Below are 23,192 nucleotides of genomic sequence, written 5' to 3'. Positions count from 1 at the left end.
TGTATATCCTCTGTAGCTCCTATAACAATGAATATTGTTTTAGCCCAAAGGAATCTACCCAATGTATTTTCTTATTCTGTGAATATTTTTGTATTAAGTTAGTTGGAAGTCTTAAACTAGTCTTTCTCAACAATGATTTATATTTAGCTCACCCGTTGCCCTTGACTATTTTCAATAGGACTGATATGGGAGAAAAATAATAGGTATGTGCTTGGGCATTAAAGAAGTAGTGAAATGCATTACTTTTAAGGCTTTCTGGCAAAGAAACTCTTATCAGTGTATTATTTAAAGGTATAGTCTCAAAAGAACACCGAACTAAAACAAAACAAAACAGAAAAACTATCCACAAACATGAAGCTGAAAATATCTTAAATTTTAGTAACGAATGTTTACAAATATATATATGTTAGAAATAGACTTTGACAAAGATACTAGAAAGTGGCTTATTTCTTCTTTGCCAGTTGGTGTAAAATGTGCTTATCAAGATATTACGTTAAACAAACTTGATTTTTAAATGGGAGAAATTCACTAGTATGTAACAACATTTCTCAAGATCTACTTCTTTCTTTTCTTTTCTTTTTTTTTTTTTTTTTTTAGATTTTATTTATTTATTCGTGAGAGACAGAGAGAGAGAGAGAGAGAGAGAGAGAGAGGCAGAGACCGGCAGAGGGAGAAGCAGGCTCCACAAAGGGAGCCCAATGTGGGACTCGATCCTGGAACTACAGGATCACGCCCCAGGCTGAAGGCAGGCACTAAACCATTGAGCCACCCAGGGATCCCAAGATCTACATTTCTATAAAGACTATGAACATGATAAAACATAACAATTTCACTCAAGACAGACAAAAAATTCCTTTGGGATATGATTGACCATTTAGAAGAGCAGAGGTTCCTCCCAAAATTGAGAACAATTTTGCATGGCCTACAAAATCATTTCAACAAATATCTAACTTGAATGCTTTGAGGTTGAGCAGAAGATCTCCACCTTAATGAAAGACTCTGCTGCGTCCTACGTCTTTCCCTCCCATCATTGCACTCATTTAGCAGTCTAACCCTGAAGGTTTAGAGTCTCTACCCTTGCATTAGAACTCTATTCCTGCCATACTGAGCAAAAAGTGGGTCAAAAGCAGGGAATATTATTAACCTGTATATTTAAATAGATGTACTAGAATTTGTTTGCCATCCTGGGCTTACATATTCAAGGCTTACAGTGATGTGATAAGAGTTCAGACTATGTGATAGAGATGTACAATGTATTTAAGAGAAATTATGGATTACTGCTTGGTTCATCAAGGTTTCTTTTGTCCTCCCAGCATGAGATACTTGAGAGATATGCCAGGATCTAGTGGCATATCAAAAAAATAACTTGACGTCTGTCTAGAGTTACCTATTAGCACTGGGTAGAACTTCACTAGGTGCTAACTAGTACAAAACCTAGTTAATGGCAGGATCAGTAATACCTATCTGCCAGTAGATAGATTAGTTGTATGTTAATAAATGTTTCCTTTTTTAATAAAAATTTTATTTTAGAATGATTTTAGATTTTCAGAAAATGCAGATAGTATAAAGTTCCTATATATCATATACTCAGTTTCCTCCATTAATATTTTCCATTAATATGGTGCCTTTGTTCAATTAGTGAATCATTATCGATACATTGTTATTAACTACAATTCATTCTTTATATGGATGTTCTTAGTTTTAACCTAATATTCTTTCCCTGCTCCAGAATCCCACCCAGGATATTGCTTTACATTTAGTCACTGTGTCATCCTAGGCTCCTCATGGTGTGGCAGTTTCTCACACTTTCTTGGTTTTGATGATCTTGCCAGTTACAAGCAGTACTGGTTGGATATTCTGTGGAATGTCCTTCAATGTGACTTGTCTTAAATTTCCTCCTGATTAGACTGGGATTATTGGATTTGGGAGGAAGATCATGGAAGTAAAGGGTTATTTTCCTCATGTCATATCAAGGGTACATATTGTCAATATCATTTACCTGATGATGTCGACATTGACCACCTAAGATAGTATTCGTCAGGTTACTCTAAAACTATTCTTTCTTCCCCTTTTAAGACTGCCCTCATTGGAAGGAAGTTACCACATGAAGTCAATAGTTAAGGAGTGGGGAATTCCATTTCACCTCCTTGAGGGTGGAGTGCCTACATAAGTTATTTGGAAATCTTCAGCAGGTGAGTTTTGTTCTGTTCTCCTCCAGTGGTTTATTTATTCAATTATTTGTATGAGTATGGTCTCTTGGATATGAGTGTATTATAACTTTGTGTCACTACCTTATTTATTTCCTCACTCAAATTGTTCCAGCTTTGGCCTTATGAAGCTCTTTTAATCAGTACCTGTATCACTTTTACATAGCTCTTTCATTATGGATTTTCTTTCTCTTTGTTTCTTTTTCACTTTGTTTTTCTCTTTTTTTTTTTCTTTTTTAGTACTACCTTACTCTCTGACACTACAAAATGCCCCAAGAATATTTTGTGTATTTCCTGTCCCAAGTAAAAATTTTAACAAATGATTCTTTGGAGTAGGGGAAAGCCTTCCTTTGTGGATTTGCTAACTTCTGTGCTACAAATACTATCCTGTGGCCACTTTCAAGCTATGAATATAATGTCACTGAATGCACAGTTGGGAAAGGACAGGCAGTAGCACACCATTATATTGAGTTTTTACCATATAGCTGCAGTAGACCTTGCATATTTAACTTCAAGAGCATAGATACTATAAAATATAGTAAAATAATTAGAGAGATCTTTTTGGTGTCTATTACATTTATATTTAATGTAATTTAATTGTAAGTTTAAAAAGTATAATTTTTAATAATGGCTAAGTTTAACAACAGTCTCACAAAACTCATGAAAATTTAACAATTGGCTCTCACAAGGCAGATATAGCATACCACTGAACCTGATCTAAACAAATAGGGAAATTTTATTATAATTACCATGACAATTACGAAGAAAGAGAAACCTATTTGAGACATGCTTGTGTTATTAGAAATGTGTGAGCATTTTATATATGTTGTTTTAATTTCACATACAAACCCATAGGACACGGACGCCTGGGTGACTCAGAGGTTGAGCGTCTGCCTTTGGCTCAGGGCGTGATCCCCCGGGTCCCAGGATCGAGTCCCACATCGGGGTCCCTGCATGGAACCTGCTTCTCCTCCCTCTTCCTATGTCTCTGCCTCTCCCTGTGTATCTTTCATGAATAAATAAATAAAATCTTAAAAAACAACAACAACAACAACTCGTGGGACAAGTAGAAGCAAGGAAAAGTTAAGGAACTCCAAAAAACCAGAGAGTGAGTGCCATAAAGTATAAAGGATAATTGTCATATGCTTTTACTTTTAAAGAGTTCCCTTTTGGAATGCCTGGGTGGCTCAGTCGGTTAAGCATCTGCCGCCACCGACAGGGGCATGATCCTGGAGTCCTGGGATCAGCCTGCAGCTCCCTGCTCAGTGGGGAGTCTGTTTTTCTCTGTCCCTCTGCCCCTCCCCATCTGCCCATGCTCTGACACTCGCTTTCTCTCTCAAATAAATAAAATCTTCAAAAAAATTATATTTTCTATTCTCTACATTAAAGAAGGGAAAATATATTTTCCTTTTAATATTTTGAAAATTCATTAGCTCTACTTGCATGTTTCACTTTTACTTAGGCCACAGAGGGACAAATAATTGATTACTGACTTTTACAGATTAAAGAAGGAGGCAAGGGTTATGGAAAACATGCAAGTTGGCATAGAAAATAAACATAATGTGGTAATTACATTCAATGTAATTCAGTTATAATTAGTCACAACCATATCATAATAATTAATTCCATTTAGAACACTTTGTGATATTAAAGCAGTCTTTGGTAATTGAAATACAGAAAATTCCATGCAGCATTTCTTAAAAGCTTTAAAAGTGAAGTATGTTGGCACTGGCATTTGGATGGGGTTAACAAGTGCCCCATAGCAGAAGGATAAGCTAAAGATGGTGAAACCATCGGAAGTTTCTTTACTTTTAAAAATATTTAAGATGTTTTTATAATATTACTGGCATATAAATTATCAAACTGCTACTCTCCACATAAAACCTTCCCTGAAAAAAACTCCCTTCTAACACATTTACCCCAATATGGACTGTGCTGTGCTAACTGTATATGAAGTCATTTCTAAAGCTAATCAAACAAATGTTGAAAAAGCCAATGGTACCCTAGTTATAACCCCCAATGACAATGATACCATGGGTTCCAATGTGGCTAACTTTGTTTAATGTTTTAATGTTTGTTTAATGTTTAAGAATATGGTGAGCTTTTACATCTCTTGCTTCAAGATGCCATACTGATTTTTAGCCTCAGTAATTAGTTAGCATTTATTTAGAAGATTTCCTATCTCCAGTAATAGATTTTATAGTAAAATACTCGTTGAAAGTTTCTTTATGGAAATTAATGGATTATTATTAAACACAATTGTAATTTTTTAAAGATATTTTTATTTATTTGAGAGAGAGAGAGAACATGAGTGCCCATGGGGAAGAGGGGCAGAGGGAGAGAGATAACTAAGCAGGATCGACATCCAGTGAGAAGCCTGATGCAGGTCTTGATCTCCTGAGCCTGAGATCATGACCTGAGCTGGAATCAAGTGTCAGACACTTGATTGACTTAGCCACCCAGGCACCCTGCTGCAAACAGGGCTCCAGTTTCTTTTTAATGTGGCTACTAAAACATTTGAAATAACACATGGCACGCTGTATATTTCTACCTGACAGTACCAGTAAGCTATGCTCACTCAAATCACAGGTGAGAAAGGATAGAGATGCTTTCAATAGCAAAAGCAAAACAAAAGCAGCAAATGTTAATTCTTGGAGGTAGGCTCCTGGAGAAGATGCTTTCTCCACAGATGAAAGCCATTTGGCTGACAGTTGAGGGAAAGGACATTAGTATTAAAGGGGTTGAGGTTTACATTTTTGTTCCACTGAAGAATTTTGTGGCCCTGGACAAGCTATTTAATCTAATTTCTCACCCTTCTCTCTGGTAAAAACATGATGTTATTAATTTTATCTAGGAGTGTTCTGGAGAATAAAAGAAATAATAGCTAGGCAAAGCAACTGTGTTCTTGGCTTGGTACATAGGGAGCACAAAACAAATGCTAGTTGTATGGTGATATTCTGATTATGATTATTGATAAGCATGATGTAGACACCTAAAGGGATTAGATAGTGATAAATGATAATCAACACCTAGAATGAAAAATGTAAACCGTACAGCAAACATGTTCTCTGAACACAAGGCATGCTCTAGGCACTGTGCTGAATACATTAAGCATTTCATAGTTAACGACAACAAAAAATAGTAAATATGATCCATGATAGCAGTTTGGTAGAATAAAGTACAGGGATCTTTACTTGTTAAGAAATGAAAAAGATACTTGTGTTCTTTAAAAGTAGGTGTTCTGTGAAGGTTTTAATTTATATAGACTATGATCAACAAGAAAGTAAATGTTCACTAAACGTTGTTAAAAGGGTTTCTCTTGACATTAATCAATTATTTGAAGTCAGTAAATATTTAATATGTCAAATGTTACCCAGTTTTATAATTTCTCTGAGTAAAATAACTAGATAGACTGTACTTTGTTTTTTATAACAGATATAAAGAATTTCTTATTTAAAAATCTTTAATTTAGGGGCGCCTTGATGGTGCAGTCAGTTGAGTGTCAGACTTTTGGTTTCAGCTGAGGTCATGATCTCAGAATTGGGCTCAGCATGGAGTCTGCTTGAATTTCATTCTCCCTCTCCTTCTGCCTCTCCTGCTTGATAAATAAATAAGTAAATAAATCTTTAAAAAATAAAAATAGGGGGTCCTGGCTGGCTCAGTCAGTTAAGCATCTGCTTTCAACTCAGGTCATGATCCCAGGGTCCTGGGATCAAGCCCCATGTTGGGCTTCCTGCTCAGCAGGGAACCTGCTTCTCCCTCTACTACAGCTTATGCACTCTATCTCTCTCTCTCAATTTCTCTTTCAAATAAATAAATAAAATATTTAAAATAAATGAAAAATAAAAAAACAAAAATCTTTAGCCTATTAAATAGGAAGACTTGTAGCTTTCTTTTTATTCAGTGAGAGTGCTTGCAAAAGAAGGGCATTAAGATTATAATTATTTGTATTAACAGTTATAGCCTAATAAATTAAAAATATTTAAAGTTACCAAGATTAGTGGAAGTCTGCTGAACCCATGGCTAAAGAACAAAAAATATATGTCTTATCATCATTTTAGATTAATTCTGAAAAACAGCAGTGCGCCTTCAATGGTCAGAGAGGTTTTATTTTTGAGAAGGGAATATAACTTTCTTATAAATGGAAAAAGGCCATTTCAAATTTTCTTGCAGACTACTAACATCACATTACTGGACAATTTTGCTTTCATTGTGGCTAAAAGGTGAAAGGGAGAAAATAGATCTGGAAAATGCCAATAGGATCTTTCCAACTTCTGAAGTTGTAAAGCAAGTAGTAATCAATTCTCTCCTGATGGAACAAAGATTAAAGGCTTTTAAAACAGCTTTTTTTTTTTTTTTTTTTGGCTACAAAACATGTACTGTCAACAGACTCTTAAAGACTTCTGGAAGGTATGAGTGCTCCAAAATTTAAAGATGAATTATTTCAAATCAAATGAACCAGAATGGTGGAAGAGCATTTTGTCATGACTACTCTGATCAGTAACTCCTAATATTAAAAATTTTTGAGAAATATACTGGATTTGATCCATGTTATGTATTTCTTTAAATCAGGAGCAACTATTACAAATCTTTTAAATGAATTGTTTAAAATATTGAATGTTTATGAGTCTCTTCTTTTTTCAAAGAATTTTTAAAATTCACAGATCTTTAAGGTTAATATAAGCACTTAGGATATGTAGCAAATACTCTATTTTACATACATCATTCCATTTACTGTTCAATTCAACTGTTGTATTCATTTTACAGTGAGAAAGTTGGGACCTAAATGAGTAACGAGTCCAGGGATTACAGCTGGAAGATGTAGCTTATTAACTACAACAGCCTAACGCCAGAGCCCAACTTGAGCAATTAGAAACCAAACAGTAAGTTACCTTCACAGATTCTCCAACTCCTGCCAGAGAAAGTCAACTTAAGAGGTCTGAAGAAAGGCCCAGTAACCTACCTTTGTTACAGGTATAATAAATACAGTGTTGTTTGGTTTTCTTGTTTTCCCAGTGCTGTCTCCACCCAGTTTTGAGACCCTGGCTATAGGCCAATCACTTCTCCTTCCTAAACAGCTTATTAAAGTCTATACGAACCACCTCCCTTACCGGAGTTCATACTCTGGTCCACTAAATGCCCTCTAATTGCCCCAGGACCAAGTATCAGACGCAGCAGCCCCAATGCCCTGCAGCCTCTGAAATTATTCAAGTGAGCCAATCCACAGAGATGCCGAAAAATCCAGCTAACCCCACCTCATTTGTGATAGGAGAGCATTCCTCTACTGCTGCGGTTTACTGTTACCCATGTAACCCCCTGCAGGACGAGGCTGGCAGCCTTCTCTTTTGAGTTCTGCCTTTCATCTATTCAAGAGTCAGTGTGCTGTGTCTCACCATTAGAAGAATCCTAGTCTTACAAAACAGTTGACACAGTGAGCAGGATAGTATGGCCATAATCACTCTTGAATAGCCTCTTGGGGGTCTGCTCTTGGTTTACTAATTGGTTCCAAAGCAACCCAAGAGCAACTTGAACAGGAACTTGAGCTTCACTTTAGCCTTGGTACCTTCATCTCTGTCTGCCGGTGGAGGTTGCTACATCTCTCTGTGGAAATATTCAACACAAGCAGTGTTCACTGGCTAAATCCCAGGGACTAGGGCAGTAGGAGGATGGGCCTCTTGAAGATCACTTTCCTGGGATCAGGACCTCTCATATATGACCTCATTAATTAACAAGTCGCTAACTCCACTACTTTTGCATTGGACAGCCCAATTCCACCTGTTCTTAAATCTAAAAAAAAAAAATAAGTAGTGCCTCACAGTGGATTACTAAGACCTGGAGGCTGTGGTCCCATTCATTAAGGCCCCAAACCCAATACCTAGTATTTTTAAAATTGCTAACCCCAGTATGCCTGGGTGGCTCAGTCAGTTAAGCATCTGACTCTTAGTTCAGGTCTTGATCTCAGGATCATGAGTTCAAGGGCCAACATGGAGCCTACTTAAAAACAAAAATCACCCCAAAATTACTAACCTTGTCTAAGCAACAAATGGTAAATATGTTAGTATTATAGATTTGACTGCTAAGTTCTGTTCAGCGCTTTTCAACAGCTTCTTAGTCACTGTCACCTTCATCTCTGAAGGAACACATTGTACTATTATTAGACTAGCACTGAGTACCTAAGCAGCCACGTCATCACACACAGTCTTGATAGACAAGATCTTAACTACATCCATCTTTCTTCAGGAATACAGATATGACATTGCATTGATGACAGCTCCTCCAAAGAGTATGGTTCCCATACTCATTAAAGACATACAAAAACACCATCTTTTAGTCCTTTATAGCTCTGGAGGCCACATATTCCTCATTTATAAATTTTGTTTAATCCCACTGATGTTGCTACTTATGAGTCAGAGCACTTTAAATGGGGCCTGCTCCTGCAAAAGGCTTTGGAATCTGTCTAAATTAAAATCAATAGGCATTCTGTCAATGCCCTCACAGACTTTGTCACTGTAGTTTTAGCAGCCTGTTCTCACACCTTCTAGAGTCTCTGGACATAAAATCAGATGTATCATTGGCCATGGTCCCTAGTGCACTTGGAAACAGGAGTGCACCATATTCCTGACTGATATTTATACAAAGGAGATCAAAGACAAGTCCTAGGAGGGCTTTTTATTTTTTTTTAGTTTTTAAAAGATTTTATTTATGTATTCATGAGTGGGGGTATAGAGGGAGAGGAAGAAGCAGACTCGCGGTGGAGCTGGGAGCCCAATGTGGGACTCGATCCCAGAACCCTGGAATCATGACCTGAGCCAAAGGCAGACACTTAACTGACTGAGCCACCCAGGTGCCCCTAGAGGGCATTCGAAGCCTGAAATATGAGATTTAAAAAAATAGTAAGGGAACAGTTCAATTTACATTATTAATAATAATGATCCACATTTTTATTTTTATTTTTTTTATTTTGTTTTATTGGAGTTCGATTTGCAAACATATAGCATAACACCCAGTGCTCATCCCGTCAAGTGGTCAAGTGCCCTCCTCAGTGCCTGTCACCCAGTCACCCCAACCCCCCGCCCACCTCCCCTTCCACTACCCCTTGTTCATTTCCCAGAGTTAGGAGTCTCTCATGTTCTGTCACCCTCACCGGTATTTCCCACTCATTTTCTCTCCTTCCCCTTTATTCCCTTTCACTATTTATTATATTCCCCAAACAGTATATGAATGAGACCATATACTGTTTGTCCTTCTCTGATTGACTGACTTCACTCAGCGTAATACTATCCAGTTCCATCCACATAGAAGCAAATGGTGGGTATTTGTCATTTCTAATGGCTGACGAGGGATCCCTGGGTGGCGCAGCGGTTTAGCGCCTGCCTTTGGCCCAGGGCGCGATCCTGGAGACCCGGGATCGAATCCCACGTCGGGCTTCCGGTGCATGGAGCCTGCTTCTCCCTCTGCCTGTGTCTCTGCCTCTCTCTCTCTCTCTGTGTGACTATCATAAATAAATAAAAATTAAAAAAATATATTAATGGCTGAGGAATATTCCATTGTATACATAGACCACATCTTCCTTATCCATTCATCTTTCAATGGACACCGAGGCTCCTTCCTCAGTTTGGCTCTTGTGGACATTGCTGCTATAAACATCGGGGTGCAGGTGTCCTGGTGTTTCACTGCATCTGAATCTTTGGGGTAAATCCTCAGCAGTGCAATTGTTGAGTCATAGGGTGGCTCTATTTTTAACTCTTTGAGGAACCTCCACAGAGTTTTCCAGAGTGGCTGTACCAGTTCACATTCCCACCACAGGGCAAGAGGCTTCCCCTCTCTCCACATCCTCTCCAACATTTGTTGTTTCCCGTCTTGTTAATTTTCACCATTCTCACTGGTGTGAGGTGGTATCTCATTGTGGTTTGATTTGTATTTCCCTGATGGCAAGGGATGTGGAGCATTTTCTCATGTGCTTGTTGGCCATGTCTATGTCTTCTTTGGTGAAATGTCTGTTCATGTCTTTTGCCCATTTCATGATTGGATTGTTTGTTTCTTTGTTATTGAGTTTAATAAGTTCTTTACAGATCTTTGATACTAGCCCTTTATCTGATACGTCATTTGCAAATATCTTCTCCCATTCTGCAAGCTGTCTTTTAGTTTTGTTGACTGTTTCTTTTGCTGTGCAGAAGCTTTGTATCTTGATGAAATCCTAATAATTCATTTTTGCTTTTGTTTCCCTTCCCTTCATAGATGTATCTTGCAAGAAGTTGCTGTGGCCAAGTTCAAAAACTTGGATGTTGCCTGTGTTCTCCCCTAGGATTTTGCTGGATTCTTGTCTCACATTTAGATCTTTCATTCATTTTGAGTTTATCTTTTTGTATGGTATAAGAAAATGGTCTAGTTTCATTCTTCTGCACGTGGCTGTCCAATTTTACCAGCATCATTTATTGAAGAGACTGTCCTTCTTCCAGTGGACAGTCTTTCCTGCTTTGTCGAATATTAGCTGACAACAGAGTTGAGGTCCCCTTTCTGGGTTCTCTATTCTGTTCCATTGATCTATGTGTCTGTTTTCGTGCCAGTACCACACTGTCTTGATGATCACAGCTTTGTAGTACAACCTGAAATCCGGCACTGTGATGCCCCCGGCTCTGGTTTTCTTTTTCAATATTCTCCTGGCTATTCAGAATCTTTTCTGATTCCACACAAATCTTAAGATGATTTGTTCCAACTCTCTGAAGGAAGTCCATGGTATTTTGATAGGGATTACATTAAATGTGTAAATTACCCTGGGTAACATAGACATTTTCACAATGTTAATTCTTCCAATCCATGAGCATGGAATATTTTTCCATCTCTTGGTGTCTTCCTCAATTTCATTCAGAAGTGTTCTGTAGTCTTTGGGGTAGAGATCTTTTACCTCTTTGATTAGGTTTATTCCTAGGTATCTTATGCTTTTGGATGCAATTGTAAATGGGATTGACTCCTTAATTTCTCTTTCTTCAGTCTCATTGTTAGTGTATAGAAATGCCACTGATTTCTGGGCATTGATTTTGTATCCTGCTACACTGCCAAATTGCTGTATGAGTTCTAGCAATCTTGGGGTGGAGTCCTTTGGCTTTTCTATGTACAGTATCATGTCATCTGTGAAGAGGGAGAGTTTGGCTTCTTCTTTGCCAATTTGAGGGCCTTTTATTTCCTTTTGTTGCCTGATTGCTGAGGCCAGGACTTCTAGTACTATGTTGAATAGCAGTGGTGAGAGTGGACCTCCCTGTCATGTTCCTGATCTTAGGGGAAAGGCTCCCAGTGTTTCCCCAGTAAGAATGATATTTTCTGTGGGCTTTTCACAGAGGGCTTTTAAGATGCTGAGGAATGTTCCCTCTATCCCTATACTCTGAAGAGTTTTGATCAGGAATGGATGCTGTATTTTGTCAAATGCTTTCTCTGCATCTGTTGAGAGGATCATATAGTTCTTGTCTTTTCTCTTGTTGATATGATCTAACACATTGATTGCTTTACGAGTGTTGAACCAGCCTTGCATCCCAGGGATACAACCCACTTGGTCATGGTGAATAATCTTCTTAATGTATTGTTGGATCCTATTGGCTAGTATCTTGTTGAGAATTTTTGCATCTATATTCATCAGGGATATTGATCTATAATTCTCCTTTTTGGTGGGGTCTTTGTCTGGTTTTGGAATTAAGGTGATGCTGGCCTCATAGAATGAGTTTGGAAGTATTCCATCCCTTTCTATCTTTCAGACGGCTTTAGTAGAATAGGTATTATTTCTTCTTCAAACGTTTGATAGAATTCCCCTGGGAAGCCATCTGCCCTGGACTTTTGTGTCTTGGGAGGTTTTTGATGACTGCTTCAATTTCCTCTCTGGTTATTGGCCTGTTCAGTTTTTCTATTTCTTCCTGTTCCAGTTTTGGTAGTTTGTGGTTTTCCAGAAATGCATCCATTTCTTTTAGATTGCCTAATTTATTGGCATATAGCTGCTCATAATATATTTTTAAAATCATTTGTATTTCCTTCGTATTGGTTGTGATCTCTCCTTTTTCATTCGTGATTTTATTAATTAGAGTCTTTTTTCTAATAAGGCTGACTAATGGTTTATCTTTCTCATTAATTCTTTCAAAGAAACAACTCCTGGTTTTGTTAATCTGTTCCACAGTTTTTCTGGTCTCTATTTCATTGAGTTCTTCTTGAATCTTTATTAACTCTCTTGTTCTGCTGGGTGTAGACTTTGTTTGCTGTTCTTTCTCCAGTTCCTTTAGGTGCAATGTTAGCTTGTATATTTGAATTTTTTCCAGTTTTTGAGGAATGCTTGTATTGTGATGTATTTCCCTCTCGGGACTGTTTTGCTGTATTCCAAAGATTTTGAACGGTTGTATCTTCATTCTCATTAGTTTCCATGAAGCTTTTAAATTCCTCTCTAATTTCCTGGTTGACCCTTTCATCTTTTAGCAGGATGCTCTTTAACCTCCACATGTTTGAATTTCTTCCAAATTTCTTCTTGTGATTGAGTTCTAGTTTCAAAGCATTATGTTCTGAAAATTGTTCTGGACAATCCCAGTCTTTTGGTATTGGTTAAGACCTGATTTGTGACCCAGTATGTGGTCTATTTTGGAGAAAGTTCCATGTGCACTTGAGAAGAATGTGTATTCAGTTGCATTTGGATGTAAAGTTCTGTAAATATCTGTGAACCCATCTGATCCAGTGTATCATTTAAAGCTCTTGTTTCTTTGGAGATGTCATGCTTAAGATATCTGTCATTTACAGCAGAAAGCACCATGTTGAAGTCTCCCAGTATTAGTGTATTATTGTCTAAGTATGTCTTTACTTTGGTTATTAATTGATTGATATACTTGGCAGCTCCCACATTCGGGGCATAAATATTCATGATTGTTAGGTCCTCTTGTTGGATAGATCCTTTAAGTATGATATAGTGTCCCTCTTCTTCTCTTTCTACAGTTTTTGGGGTAAACTTCAATTTATCTGATATGAGGATTGCTACCCCAGCTTTCTTTTGAGGACCATTTGAATGGTAAATTGTTCTCCAACCTTTCATTTTCAGGCTGTAGGTGTCTTTAGGTCTAAAATGAGTCTCTTGTAGACAGCAAATAGATGGGTCTTGCTTTTTTTATCCCATCTGAAACCCTGCGTCTTTTGATGGGATCATTAAGCCCATTCATATTCAGAGTTACTATTGAAAAGATATGTATTTAGTGTCATCATAATACCTATTCAGTCCCTGTTTTTGTGGATTATTTATTTGGACTTCCTCTTCTTTTACAGAGACCCCCTTAATATTTCTTGCAAAGCTGGTTTGGTGGTCACATATTCTTTCAGTTTCTGCCTGTCTGCTCTTTATCTCTCCTTCTATTCTGAATGAGAGCCTTGCTGGATTCTTGGCTCCATGTTCTTCTCATTTAGTATCCTGAATATATCCTGCCAGCCCTTTCTGGCCTGCCAGGTCTTTGTGGAGAGGTCTGCTGTTAATCTAATATTTCTCCCCATATAAGTTAGGGATCTCTTGTCTCTTGCTGCTTTAGGGGTTTTCTCTTTATCTTTGGAATTTGCAAGTTTCACTATTAAATGTTGAAGTGTTGATTGTTTTTTATTGATTTTTTTTGGAGGGGGGGCTTTTCTATCTCCTGGATCCGAATGCCTGTTTCCCTCCCCAAGTTAGGGAAGTTCTCAACTATGATTTGTTCAAATACACTTTCTGATCCTCTGTCCTCTTGGCATCCTCTGGAACCCCAATTAGACATAGATTTTTTCCTTCTGAGGCTGTCATTTATTTCCATTAACCTTTCCTCATGGTCTTTTAATGTTTTTCTCTTTTTTCCTCAGCTTCCTTCCTTGCCATCAACTTGTCTTCTATGTCACTCACTCTTTCTTCTACCTCATTAACCCTTGTCGTTAGAACCTCCAGTTTGGATTGCATCTCATTTGGTTGATTTTTAATTTCGGCCTGATATCTAAATTCTGCAGTCATGAACTCTCTTGAATCCTTTATGCTTTTATCCAGAGCCACCAGTAGCTTTAGGCTTGTGCTTCTGAATTGGTTTTCTGACATTGAATTGTAATCCAAATTCTGTAACTCTGTGGGAGAGAGTACTATTTCTGATTCTTTCTTTTGTGGGGAGTTCTTCTTTCTAGTCATTTTGCTCATTGCAGAATGGCTAAAATGAGTTGTACTGGAAAAGGAAGGAAACAAGAGAGAGAGAGAAAAAAAAAGGAAAAACAAACAACAGAAAAACAAGGTGGGGTATCCTCTGTTTTTATATATTGTAAATCCCTTGACTTCTCCTGGAGCTTTCCAGCACTGCTCGGTCAAGAACTTGCTCTTTCCATGTCCTTCCAGCTGGTCTTCTGGGGGAGGGGCCTGCTCTGCTGATTCTCAGGTTGTGCACCTATGCCAGTGCACGGTTCAGTGGGAGCTGTTTACCCCGTGAGGCCTCTGTTCCCTGGTGGCCCCTGTCCATCCCAGGCACAGGGTGACAGCAGGAGGAACAATACCCCTGGCTACGGCCAGCTCTCCAGCTCTGGCGTCATCTTCCTCAGTAACTACAACAGCTCCCGGTGCACACTGGCCTCAATTCTCTGGCAGCGGGGGCGCCGATCTGCACAGCTTGGGGGCGCCAGGTGGCAGGAGGGTCCTCGCTGTCCTGTGCCCTTCCGGGCTCCGCCTGTCCAGGGAGAGCACAGGATCCTGGGCTGTGTCCCCCGGCATCCTGGACTCCGGGGCCTGTGCCGCTGGAATGGCCCTTCCAGGAGCAGCCCCCTCCACTCGGAGCCGCCGCCTGAGCTTCCCCCCAGGATCCCCTGGGCACGTGCTCCAGCCCTTTACCGAGCTCGGCCCGCGGGGGTGTGGCACACTCTCCCCAGGGACACACTTCCTCTGTTAGTGACCCCTAGAACCTGGAGGCTCCACTGGCCCTCCTGGGATCCTGCCAGAGTTCCCTGCGAGCACCTTTTCCTCCGGGAAGAATATGGTGTGGATTTTTTTTTAATTTTTATTTATTTATGATAGTCACAGAGAGAAAGAGAGAGAGAGAGAGGCAGAGACAGGCAGAGGGAGAAGCAGGCTCCATGCACCGGGAGCCAGACGTGGGATTCGATCCTGGGTCTTCAGGATCGCGCCCTGGGCCAAAGGCAGGCGCTAAACGCTGCGCCACCTAGGGATCCCTATGGTGTGGATTTTTAAAGTTCTTGCTTCTCTGGGACTGGGCTTTCCTGTCCTGGGGGCTTTCCCCGTACCCCCTTGGATTTATTTATTTATTTCCGTTTTCCTACCTTGTTAGAAGTGCACTCTTTTCTCTGTAGCATTCCAGCTGTTCTCTCTTTAAATCTCAGGCGGAATTCGTAGGTTTTTCAGAATGATTTGAAAGTCATCTAGGTAAGTTGGTGGGGATAGGTGACTTGGGGACCCTACTCTTCCACCATCTTGCCCTGCCCTAACAAATTTTTATTTTTTTAAGTGTAACTTTATATGAGAGAGAATATAGCTTAGAGAGAATAGGTACAAATATATTAGCAGAAAGACTCTGATATTGTAAGAAATGAAAAAGGCCTACATTAGGAAAACAACAGTGGGGCTAGAAAGCAGTAATGGTTCAGAGACAGATTCTTATCAACTGAATATGAGATTTGAAGTTCTATCTCTGAAATATTAGATATTTAATATGAGAAATAGCATAACTAATGACAACTGTCAATCACAGTGGAAGAACTAAGACTCTTTTCTAAGCTTGTTGAATTGTTTCAGCTCCAGGATTCTGTTCTGTTGAAAAAGAGGAGGATAAGTTCCTAAAATAATTGCCAAGATGAGATATTCTGTCAAACTTGGCCAAGTGGAGGCAAAACAACATTTGATACAGTTAGAAAAGAAAAAAAAAAGGGTAGTGATTCATATACCTCATTATGTAACTTCTTTTGAAGAATTTATCTTAAACCACTAGATTTATCAATTAGGAGGTCTTTGCTAGCATGGTAAAATTAGTTTCAGTATGATGTGCTGCTTTGATGGCAAGTGGGGAATGTTAGGCTAGGCATTTTGTAATGTAGAGTACACTGCCTTTTAATTAAGGTTGATGGTGCAGGGCAGGTGAGGTGATAAAAGGTGGGACAAGAGGAATTTTACTTTGATTGTTTGCTTAGGACTTATTTGAAAATGGAGAGGAAAAAAGCCATAAGAAAGGTAAGTAATTAAACATAGATGAAAATTATATCCCAGGAGAAAGTATCTGTTATACAGGATTTTTAATCCATCTATCAAATTTTAATCTATATCATGAATCCTACTGTAACTATATGAAATAATTTTAGAGAAAAGTCTAGAGAATTATAGCTGACTCTTGATTCGAATTTCAAAAAACTATAATGCAGGTAGGATAATATATAAAAGCAGTCAGAAATATTTTGGTGAATAATCATTTTGATTGCTCTGAAGTGATTCAGATAACCAACAAAAGATTTCACTGATGTATTTAAGAATCACTGGCAAAGAAAAAAGTATTTTTAAAAAGTAAGCATAACGGTAGAAACTGAGTCATTGGCTTGAATTATTAACTAAAGAAACAGGTTGAAGTTGGTGAAGCAAAATGGACTATTTTAAAATGCATTAATACATTGCTGCTGCTGAAAGAACTGAATTCATATGTAAGGGCCATAAAATATTTTTAGGAAATCAGTACTACCATTTAATCAGAAGAAAATAAAAGGTGAATAGCATTTATAACTATGTGGAAGGAAGAGAAAAGAATTTGGCAAAGCGAAGAAAGGAACCATTTAAACCAAGTTTAGAATGAACACAGCATAATGATAGAAAAGCAAAGAGAGGAGCACCTGGGTGGGTCAGTGGTTAAATGTTCAGCTCTTGATTTCAGCTCAGGTCATGATCTCAGGGTCATGAGCCTGAACCCTGCCTCCGGCTACACACTAAGCGTGAAACCTACTTAGAATTCTCTCTCCCCTTCTCCCTCTACCTTCCCTCTCCACCGCTCGCATACCTACTTGTTTTCTCTATTAAAAAAAAAGAAAAAGGAAAAAGAAAGAAAAGCAAAGAGACAAGCCAGGGAGAGTTTAATAGACAGGATAGTGTTTAGATTAGTGGTTTTCAACCAGGGATGATTTTGCTTCTCAAGGGACATTTTGCAATGTTTGGAGACTTTTTTTGGCTGTTATAACTGGACAGTACTACCAGGGTAGAGGGTAGAGAGGGTAGTGGGTAGAGAAGGTAGTTTTGCTGCTAACCACCCTACAATGCACAAGATAGGCTGCTACAACCAAGAATTATCCAGTCTAACATGTCCATTGAGCTAAGGTTGACAAAGCATGGCTTAGATAAATTAGAGTTTGGTTTCTTGTAGAAGGAAGCAAAGAACCACCATACTGTTTGATCAGCTGGTGACAGAACGAAATCATGATAAGAGTGCCCGGACTAAAAGTAAGGTGGAGAATGGTGGGTAAGGGCATGAAAGCTGGGAGCAGGGAAGGTCCCTGCAGGTGTGAGGAAATGCTGAGGATGTCTGGGATGATATCCTGGGAACCAAAGAGGAAGAGCTCAACACAAGGGATACTCTGGAAAAAAAAAAAAAAAAAAAAACAACTCACAGAACTTGAAAATAATTGGTTCTATGCTACAGAGGTAAAGACAATGTTTCTTATATTGAAAATGTGGAGAGTGTTTTTTAAACCTGAGTCCATGTATGGTTGATTTACCTTCAAATTTATCCTCTATCAGCTAACAAGACTCTCAAGTCTCTCAGTATTTCTAACCTAGCTCTTTTATTGTTATGTCCTTTTAAGTGCTTGGACAAAGACATTCTAAACTATTCCATTTCTTGGTTTCTTTTTCTTTTTAATTTTTGAATATGTAATATTTTTACAAAATTCTTTAAAAGGCACAGAAAAGTATATAGCAAAAAGTGTCTCTCTCGGCTATGTTTTCCAGCTGACTGATTTCCAGCTGACTGATCAACCATTGTCTCTGAAGTTTCTTATATATCCTTGCAGGGACTTTTTTTTTTCTCCTTATTAATTCAACCAAGAGATTCCTGTAGTATTAAATCAGTAACAGCTACTCAACACTAAGATAGTTCTTATTTGTGGAGAATAACATTTACAAAAAAAAAAAAAAAAGCATGTTTCGACCGTGTGAATGTGGGTAAAGAAACAAACCATGAAATAAGGACTTAAATAAATACTATTCTTACCCCTGTTTCTATGTGCAAAGAAATGGACATAAGGGAAAAGCACTGCTACAACTGAAGAGTAAAATAGAACTTTCTTTTGCTAGGAAGTCTTAGTCAATGAATATATTTCCAACACAAGTAAAATGCTGAATAACGGGCTCACAGTAAGTTGTCAGAGAGTATGTGACAAGACAAGCAGCCCAAATGATTTATTATCTGAGTTAGAAGTCAAACTGACAATCCCTGGAGAACTTTGACCAAAGACTCTACACATATCGTCTACTAAGATAGATTGAAACTAACTGAGAATAAACTACGAAAATTATTTAATGGTCTAAAAGGTGTTGCTGTGTTAAGATTACATAATTTTTAAAGTTAAAATATGTTATTAAGAGAAGACTTGTATTTAAAGGTTATGACATGAAACTATCAGAAGTACAAGCACAAAGATTCCAATATTTCTTCTCAACAAAGAGGAAATGGGAGAGTTTAGTGTAAAGTTGTATATATGCTTTTTTAAAAGCATGGCTGTCTAAAACAGTTCACTTGCTAAACAAATATTTTTTCAGCTCCTGCTGGTGTTTGGACTGATACAGGTGCTGTGAGTCCAGCAAAGTATGAAGCAAAATTCCTGCGGTCATAATGCTTATATTGAGTGAGAGAGAATGGAGATAGGAGGTGAACAAAGTGGGCTATAAATAAATGCAAATGCAAAAGATCATTCCCTTGGAATTCCCTTAGACCTTGTGTAGATGGACGAGGAGTACTCCTTAGTCCCTACTTTGTTTACTTCTTTTTCCTACAAGAAGAATCATATTCAAAGTGGAAAGGCTAAAGAACACATCATACAGAGCAAATCAGAGGTCAGGAAACATGAAGCTATAAGTTAGAAATGAACTTCCCCCAAAATCATATTTCAGAGTACCGGAAAGATATGCATATATAATTACAAATCATTAGCTATTTTTTTTTAAGTTTTATAAAGATAAAGGAAGCTCCATAAAACTGGTCAGAAGTTTCTAAAGTAGGATTAAAAAGTGGTTTCATTAAACTTTGGATCAATGTGTTAATTACTGATCCGTGAGAGAACTCTAGAACCAAAAAAATTTTTTTAAGATTTATTTATTCATGAGAGAGAGAGAGAGAGAGAGAGAGAGGCAGAGACACAGGCAGAGGGAGAAGCAGGCTCCATCCAGGGAGCCCAATGTGGGACTTGATACCAGGATCCCAGGATCACGCCAGAGCCAAAGGCAGACACTCAACCGCTGAACCAACCAGGTGTCCTTAGAACCAAATATTAAATAGACTGGTTCTAAATATTTTTGTAAAGGATGTATTTATTGATCACTGAGCTATCAATGGATTAACTGTGGCTAAGGAATCTAAATTAGGGAAAATATCTTGAAATGTTTGATTTTGATTTATCAAAACATCTGCAAAAATTTCTCCTGAAACTTCAGGGCACAATAGAGAAATATGGCTTTTGATGTACATGTTTCAACTCACTAGAGTGACAGACCAGAACTAAGAAAAAATTTAGTAGATGTGTGTATAAATTTTGGCTTTAAAGAAACCTTGGATATATCTACATGGAATTAAAACATAGTGACAACTCAAATCCAACATTTTTTCTGCTATAATTAGGAAGAAATAACCAAACAGCATACAACTCTTGAAGGAAGTACATAATACCACTTATGAAGTCATCTTGCAAGTAAAAACTAAACTGAATCTAGTTTTCTAGTTTTTTAGGAAAATTTGCATAAAAAATTCTAGGAAAATAATTGTATTTCAGCTAGTTTTTGTGAAAACTAGTATTTATAACTAATCAGCAGAGACCAGATAAGGAGCCTGAGTGGACGACCATTTAGGTAATTGCTCCTGGGAACATGCCCATTAGCCATCTGGAAAGCTTCCGAAACAGCTGGTCAGACAATCTGAAAGAAGTTAACTTGTGGAAATGAAACTGTTGAGTACGTGTTTCAATAATAATTTGGTTTGCAATAGTGACCGTGATTAAGAGTTGCCTTCACTCAACATTTTACCTCAGCTCACATTTTCTCTTGAACTTCCACTGTGGCTTTTGATACCACACCACTAATGACCTCCAATGGTCAATTTTCTGTCCTCATCTTACCTGACCTATCAGTAGCATCTGCACATTTGATCACATCTTCCTCCTGAAGACACTTTCTTTATTTGGCTTTTGGACTTCACTCTTTGTTCTTCTTCTGCCTCCCAGGGCATTTCTTCTTAATATCCTTTATGGAATACCCTTTTCCTTCTAAATCTCTAAGTATTAGATTTGCCTAATACTCCTCTTTTCCCATTACTTACTCTTCATCAGCCCATGTCTTCAAAATACCTTCCACATCTGACAACTTATCACCACTATGACTATCCCAGTAGCCATGTTACCACTATACATCACCTGCATTACTATAAATGACTTCTTTTTTTTTTTTTTACTATAAATGACTTCTAAAGAGGTATTCAGCTTTCTCTATTCTACAGCAGCCTATTCTCAACACAGAAGCCAGAAGAATTCTTTAAAATTACATCCTATCATGTGACTCAGATGCTTAAAATCCTTCAACTAAATTTACCTCTAAGATAAAATTCACAGTTCTGTCTCTAAGGTGGCGATTACTTTCCTGCCCTCCTTTCACATCACTCTCCCTGGCCCTCACACCACCCTGGTCTCCCTGCTATGCCCTAAATTCCCCATACATGGTATGATCCCACCCCAGAGCCTTTTTACAGGTTCCCTCAAACACAATTCTTTATCAAATAACACTCACTATCACTTCTTTTCAATTGCCTACTAATTCTTCTTCATAGCACTTAGAAATAATTGAACTAACATAAGTTTGTGTGCTTATGATCTACCTCCCCTCATTAGAAGGTAGACTTTACGAACATATCATCTTTGTCTCTTTTTTGCTCTGATGTATCCTAGCACAAGCAAGATGTCAGGCATGGAAAGAAGCTCAATGGATATTTGTTGAATTAAGTGAAACAACAAAATGAATAGCAGAATAAAGTAATAATCCCAATATATCCTGCTCTGATCAAAACTTATTCAGAGTATTTTATTTAGTATTTAGCATCATGTTTTAAGAACACTGGAAAGGTAACACCAGAGGAGGTAGGCAATGGTGTCAGGAGTTGAACTCTGTCCCCCTCCAAAATAAAATGTTCAAGTCCTTCCCCCCCTCCAAAAGAGGATACGATCATATTTGGAAATTGAGTTGTGGTAGATGTAATTAGTTCACATGATATCATAATGGAGTAGATCCCTGCTCCAGGATGACTGGTGTCCTTGTGAGAAGACATCTTTATGAAGACATACAGAGGAAGAATGCCACATGATGACAAAGGGAAAAATTGGCACTATGCAGTTATAAGCTAAGGAACATGAATGTTTGCTAGTAAAACACCAGAAGCTAGGAAGAGGAAAGAAAATATTCCCCTACAAATTTTAGGAGGAGCAGGGCCGTCCTGACGGCTTGATTTTGGACTTCCAGTCTGTGAGACAATAAATTTCTTTTGTTTTTAGCCACTCATTTCGTAATACTTTGTTATGGCAGCCCTTGGATATTAATACAAATGTAAGTCTAGGGACGCCTGGGTGGCTCAGCAGTTGAGTGTATGCCTTCAGCTCAGGGTGTTGATCCTGGGGTCCTGGGATCAAATCCCACATCGGGCTCCCTGCATGGAGCCTGCTTCTGCCTCTGCCTGTGTCTCTGCCTCTCTCTGTGTCTTTCATGAATAAATAAAATCTTTAAAAAAAAACAAAAACAAATGGTAAGTCTAGAAAAGCATGTTTTTGAGGAAGACACCTTTCACCCAGAAAAACAAACAAATAAACAAACAAACAAACAATGCTTGCATGAGAAGTATGATTCTAAGCAAACATTCACAAGCAATGTTAAGTGCCTTGGGGGAAAATATATGGAAAAGTATGTATACTATTGGAGTATCTTTGGAGGACATATCTTAGGTTATATATTAACTGGAATGATATTTCAAAGAGTTGTAAAACATCTTGGTTTACAGCTTGAGAAAGAGCTAGATACGTCTGGTCACATCTGGTAAATAGCCATAGAGGATGTGCCAGATGCTTATGTAAATAGAAGCTGAGAATTCTGCTGGCAAAGAACTCCAGTGGTACACAAGGCTTAAGTTCAAACACTTCTGTATAATTCTGGAAAACTATCCAGTTGGAACCAAAATATTCAGCATTCAGGAAGTACTGAAGAACCTCCAAGGGAAAAAAGTCTCAAGGAAATGTAACAAGGCATTCTGGGGGTGTGGGTCCATTAGTTAGGGTTCAAACAGAGAAAAACTGCTGTGAGCAATACAGGATGAGGGCTGCTGTGAGAATTAGATCTTGCACAACTGTGGGAGCTGGAGAAGAAATCTATGAAAAGCTGTTGCTTCTCTGACTCAGAGATGCTTAAGTGGTAGGTCTGAATTTCTTTGAGGTCAGCAAGAAAATACAGTGGCAAGTAGGGGAGAGGAAGGATAAACTAAGGCTTAGAACCCACAGCAACAAACTGGAATCACAAGGTCAAAATTTAACACTATCTATCTCTCACCAATGACCTCAACCACATTGGAGATCTTCAGAAGAGGGTACTCTGCATTACAGAATGGCATATGTGCCTGTCCCAGAAGCAGAGAATCTGGAGGAGATGTGGCAGGAGCTGCATAGAGGGCCAGGACTTGAGACACGAGGCCCTACGAACTAGTTCCTAACCCAGAATTTCATAAGGTGCCAATAAACTTAGAAATC

The 23,192-nt window shown here is 38.3% G+C and overlaps 1 long non-coding RNA gene across 1 annotated transcript in view; it reads left to right on the top strand.

Moving 5' to 3' along the window:
- Positions 1-19,072, top strand: part of LOC140640879 (uncharacterized) — a 30,564-nt gene extending 11,492 nt beyond the window's left edge. The window contains exons 2-4 of the long non-coding RNA XR_012037487.1: positions 2,077-2,192; positions 6,975-7,090; positions 18,964-19,072. This is a non-coding gene — a long non-coding RNA (uncharacterized lncRNA). The remainder of the gene's footprint in view (positions 1-2,076; positions 2,193-6,974; positions 7,091-18,963) is intronic.
- Positions 19,073-23,192: the final 4,120 nt, after the last annotated feature.

The sequence above is a fragment of the Canis lupus genome, chromosome 10 (genome assembly GCF_048164855.1).
Source record: "Canis lupus baileyi chromosome 10, mCanLup2.hap1, whole genome shotgun sequence".
Lineage (NCBI taxonomy): Eukaryota > Metazoa > Chordata > Mammalia > Carnivora > Canidae > Canis > Canis lupus.
Note: the sequence above shows the minus strand (reverse complement) of the source record. Positions and strands in the feature narration are given on the sequence as shown.